Source organism: Plecotus auritus, assembly GCF_963455305.1.
Source record: "Plecotus auritus genome assembly, chromosome: 9".
Lineage (NCBI taxonomy): Eukaryota > Metazoa > Chordata > Mammalia > Chiroptera > Vespertilionidae > Plecotus > Plecotus auritus.
The window spans coordinates 69,515,883-69,521,923 of record NC_137783.1 but is presented as its reverse complement, the minus strand read 5'-3'; positions in this window follow the sequence as shown (position 1 = coordinate 69,521,923).

Here is a 6,041-nt window from a genome sequence, read left to right as displayed (position 1 = left end):
CCTCTCTGTAAAAAATCAATAAAATACATATTTAAATAAAAAAAAAATAAAAATGGAGCTGCAGCCCTGACCAGTTTGGCTCAGTGGATAGAGCGGCAGCCTGCGGACTGAAGGGTCCCAGGTTCGATTCCAGTCAAGGGCATGTACCTTGGTTGCAGGCACATCTCCAGTAGGGGGTGCGCAGGAGGCAGCTGATCCATGTCTCTCTCATTGATGCTTCTAACTCTCTACCCTTCTCCCTTCCTCCCTGTAAAAAATCAATAAAATATATATTTTTAAAAATGGAGCTGCAAAATATTTTATTTTATTTTTAAAAATATATATTTTATTGATTTTTTACAGAGAGGAATAGAGAGTTAGAAACATCAATGAGAGAGAAACACTGATCAGCTGCCTCCTGCACACCTCCCACTGGGGATGTGCCCGCAACCAAGGTACATGCCCATGACCGGAATCGAACCTGGAACCCTTCAGTCTGCAGGCCGACGCTCTATCCACTGAGCCAAACCGGTCAGGGCAAAATATTTTAAATATTTTTGTCATCCAAATGGTAGGGGATGGGGGGACTAGAGAGCAACCAAAAGACTTGTATGCATGCATATTAGCATATCCAATGGACACAGGCACTGGGACAGTGGGGGCTTGCCCAGAGTGGGAATGGCTGGGCGGGGGGGTCAATTGGGGAAAAAGAAGACATATGTAAAACTTTAGACAATAATAAAAATAAATATTTTTGTCATCTATTATTGCTAATAATGGATATGTATTGTTGAGCACTTTCTAAGTAGGAGCACTTAGATTACATAATCTTTTTATTAATATACTAGTGGCCCAGTGCACAGATTTGTGCACATTGAAAGGAAAATAATTAGGAGAAATATTTTAATATTGCTATTTGCCCTTTCTCCCTCAGTGCTTGAGAGCTGGGCGGCAGCCCCGTCCCCTGCCACCACTGCTGGTCGCTGCCTGTGGGGCAATGGATGGGGCAAGGGGGGGGCCCTCACACCCGCCTTGGCCTGGTGCAACCCGCTCACCTGCTCCACCATCCCGCTGCGGTCCCGCTCTCGTCAGGGCACGTTGGGGCCAGCAGCACCTCCACTGCCACCAGCTGCCAGCACCAGCCATGTTCCACGCCGCCCCCCTGGTGGTCAGCGCACATTATAGTGAGCCGTCAAACTCCCCGTCTCCTGGTCGAATGACCGCCCGAGGGGACAATTTGCATATTAGACTTTTATTATATAGGATTGTCTTCTTCACAACTTTATGGTAGATGTTGCTGCCAATTTACAAATTAGGAAATTAAAGCATAGAAGAATTAAAGGAATTGCCTAAAGGCACTCAGCTAGTAAGTGCCGAAAATGGGAGTCAAACACAGGTCAATCTAATTCCCAAATCTGCTTTTCACCATTATGACATACTGCCTCTAAGGTACTCCTCACAAAGCATGCTTGCAGGGGTGCTTTTATACAATTTAATTCAGCTAATGTCATATTTCCAAAGAACCAGTATCAATTGGTCTTTCAGAGCTTTAGTGGTCCTCATTAAAGTCTTCACGATAAAACAATAATTCCAGGCATGATTTTTACTTTTATTTATTTATTTACTTATTGTTTTTTAAATATATTTATTGATTTTTCGAGAGAGATGAAGGGAGAGGAAGAGAAACATCAATGCATGAGCAATTGGCTGCCTCCTGCATGTCCCCTATTGGTGTTCTTTCAGTGCATGGGACCACATTCATGCACTGAGCCACACTGGCCAGGGTTTAGTAGTAGTAGTAGTAGTAGTAGTAGTAGTAGTAGTAGTAGTGGCCCAGTGCACAAAATTCGTGCACGGGGGGGTGGGGTGTCCCTCAGCCCAGCCTGCACCCTCTCCAATCTAGGACCCCTCAGGGAATGTCCGACTGCCAGTTTAGGCCCGATCCCTCTCACAATCTGGGACTGCTGGCTCCTAACCAATCACCTGCCTGCTGGCCTGTTCGCCCCCAACTGCCCCCTCCCCACCGGCCTGCTCGCCCCAACTGCACCCCCGATGGCCTGCTTGCCCCTAAATGCCCCCCGGCCGGCCTGCTTGCCCCCAACTGGCCCCTCCGCCAGCCTACTTGCCCCTAGCTGCCCTCCCGCTGGCCTGCTCGCCCCCAACTGCCCCCCCCCGCCGGCCTGCTCACCCCCAACTGCCCCTCCCTGCCAGCTTGATCACCCCTAACTGCCTCTACCTCAGCCCCGCCACCATGGCTTTGTCCAGAAGGATGTCCAGAAGGTCTCCCAGTCTAATTAGCATATTACCCTTTCATTAGTATAGATAGAGGCCTGGTGCATGGGTAGGGGCCGGCTGGTTTGCCCTGAAGGGGGTCCCGGATCAGGGTGGGGTCCCCTTGGGGGCATGGCCAGCCTGGGTGAGGGGCTGAGGGTGGTTTGCAGGCTGGTCACACCCTCATCAGGGTGAGGGTCCCTGTGGGGTGGTGTGGCCAGCCTGGGTGAGGGGCTGAGGGCTGTTTGCAGGCTGGTCACACTCCCATCAGGGTGGTGGTCCCCACTGGGGGTGGTGCCAGCCTGGGTGAGGGGCTGTGGGCCGTTTTTAGGCTGGTCACAGCCCCATTGGGGTGGGGGGTCTCTGCTGGGGGGCATGGCTGGCCTGGGTGAGGGGCTGAGGGCCATTTGGGGGCAGTTTGCAGGCCCGCCAAGCCCCTGGCTTTGTCCGGAAGGATGTCCGGAAGGTCTCCCAGTCTAATTACAATATTACTCTTTTATTAGTATAGATTATTACTAGAGGCCGGTGCAAGAATTCGTGCAGAGGTGGGGTCCCTTGGCCTGGCCAGCAATTGGGGCTGATTCGGGGGGCTGGCTGGCCAAGGAAGGTAGGACCATGGGAGGTTGGCCAGCCGTGGAAGGTGGGCTGTGGGAGCACACTGACCACCAGGGGGCAGCTCCTGCATTGAGCATCTGCCCCGTGGTGGTCAGTGTGCATCATAGCAACCGGTCAACTGGCCATTCGGTTGTTCAGTCGCTTAGGCTTTTATATACATAGATTATTATTATTTTTAATCCTCACCTGAGGACACGTTTAGAGAGAGTAAGGGAAGGAGATACAGGAGGAGGGAGAAAGACCTAGCTGGTTTGGTTCAGTGGAAGAGTGTCCCAGGTTCAATTCCGGTCAAGGGCACATGCCTGGGTTTCGGGCTTGATCCCCAGTAGGGGGCTTGCAGGAGGCAGCAAATCAATGATTCTCTCATCATTGATGTTTCTCTCTCTCTCCCCCTTTCCCTTTCTCTCTGAAATCAATAAAAATATTTTTTTTAGAAAAAAGAAGGGAGAGAGACATTGATGTGAGAGAGAAAAATTGTCTTCCATACTCGCCTGGACTGGGGACTGAACCTGCAACCCAGGTATGTACCCTAACCAGGAATTGAACCAGCAATGTCCTGGTGCACAGGGTGATGCTCAGCCAACTGAGCCACTCTGACTGAGTGATTTTTTTAAAAAATTAAGAACTTGTTCATCTTTTTGGAAAAAAAATGTGCTTTTTATAACAAAGGGAACAAAACAGTTTGATATATATCCTTTTAGACATGCAAAGTTTCAAAACATGGAAGCTTTGCTACTGGAAAGCCACCGGAGGTAGATTTGAAATGAGTAAGAGTGAGAATTCTATAGTGCAGTGGTGAAGGGCACAGGTTCTGAAGTTGAGCAGCCTTTATTCCAATTCTAGCTTTGCTAGTTTCTTTCCCTGAGATCTGTGGTAGATTAGTTTTCCTCTTTGTACCTTGGTTTTCCCACCTGTAAAATAAAAATATTAATAGTTCCTACCTCCATGAATTCTTGTGAGGATTAAATGAGATAATCTGGGTGAATAATTTAGGGTAATTCTTGTTATCCTGTAAGTGCTCAATAAATATTAAGGAATACACAGGAGATAAAGAGAGACAGGTGTGTCACAATGAGAAAAGCTGGGCTTGAATCCTGCTTCTATCCCTTACTGGCTCTGTGAGTCTGGACAAGTGCTTAACTTATTTGATCCTCAGTGTCCTTACCTGAATTATTGTAAAGGATAAGAGATAATATGTGTCAAGTACCAGACACAAAATAAGTACTCATGCCCTGGCCAGGTAGCTCATTTGGTTGGTGTCGTCCCCATACGCCAATGTTGTGGGTTTGATCCTCAGTCAAGGCACATACAGGAATCAACTGGAGCCCTGGCTGGTTTTCTCAGTGGTTAGAGCTTCAGCCTTTGGACCAAAGGGTCACGGGTTTGATTCCCAGTCAAAGGCACGGACCTCAGGCGGGAATGGGAGGCAACCAATCAATGTGTCTCTCTCACATCAATGTTTCTCTCTTGCTCTTTTCCCCTCCTCCCTCTCTTCCACTCTCTCTCTAAAATTCAAAGGAAAAAATGTCCTCACGCCTTGGGTGAGGATAAAAAAAAAAAAGAATCAATTGGTGAATGCATAATTAAGTGGAACAACAAATTGATGTGTTTTTTTCTCTCTCTTTGCCTACCTCTCTCTCTAAAAATAAATAATTGTAAAAAACACTCAATAAATTTGCTGTTTATCCATTACTGCAGCAATGGATGAGTGCTGTAGAGTTAGTCAGTGATATGGGATAAAATGATATAGGGGATAACTGCTGAATCCTATATGCTCTAAACATGACATTTGGCATGAGTGGATTTGACCCTTGCTTCTGTTATATACTGGCCTAGAACTTTGGGTAAATGTATTAAACTTGTCATCATTTTCTTCACCTACAAAATGTCCTGATTCCTGCACACTTAAAAAAAAGGATGTAATTTACAAGCCATAAAAATGTACCTTTTTAAAGTGTACTGCAAATCACAAAGTTGTGCAATCATCACCTCTATCCAACTCCAGAACATTTTCATTGCTCCAAAAAACAAAACTCACTCCCGATTCCTCCCCTTTCCCACCTCCTTACAGCCCTACATGCTATCTCTATGAATTTGCCTATTCTGGATGTTTCATATAAATGGAATCATATAGGATGTGATCTTTTGTGACTTGCTTCACTTAACATATATATTTTTTATTTTTTAAAGCATTGAAAAAAATCGATTTTACACAAAGGAAAGGAGAGAGGAAGAAAGGGCGGCGGGGAGAAACATCAGTGTGAGAAATAAACATCAATTGTGTGCGGGATGACGTTCCAACCAACTAAACCACACCAGCCAGGGGTAACATAATATTTTTCAGGTTCACCTATGTTGTATAATGCATCAGTACTTTATTCCTTTTTTTTTTAAAATATATTTTATTGATTTTTTACAGAGAGGAAGGGAGAGGGATACAGAGCTAGAAACATCGATGAGAGAGAAACATCCATCAGCTGCCTCCTGCACACCCCCTACTGGGGATGTGCCCGCAACCAGGGTACATGCCCTTGACCGGAATCGAACCCGGGACCCTTCAGTCTGCAGGCCAACGCTCTATCCACTGAGCCAAACCGGTTTCGGCCTTTATTCCTTTTTATGACTAATAGTTCATGGATAACATTTTGCCATCCATTAACTTATTATGGACATTTGGATTGTTTCTACTTTTTGACTATTATGAACAATCCTATATAATAAAGAACTAATATGCTAATTAGACCAGATGGCAGAATGACCTTCCGGAATGACCAGTGGCGGGAGGGCCTATGCTTGCACAAATTTCGTGCATCGGGCCTCTAGTGCTTCTGTAAATATTAGTGTACACTCTTTTGTGTGGACATTTTTTTTGTTTTTTTAAATTTAATAAATCTTTATTGTTCAGATTATTACAATTGTTCCTCTTTTTTCCCCCCATAGCTCCCCTCCACCCCGTTCCCACCCCACCCTCTGCCCTTACTTCCCCCCCCACTGTCCTCATCCATAGGTGTGCAATTTTTGTCCAGTCTCTTCCCGCACTCCCCATACCCCTTTCCCCTCGAGAATTGTCAGTCCACTCCCTTTCTATGCCCCTGATTCTATTATATTCACCAGTTTATTCTGTTCATCAGATTTTTTATTCACTTGATTTTTAGATTCACTTGTTGATAGATATG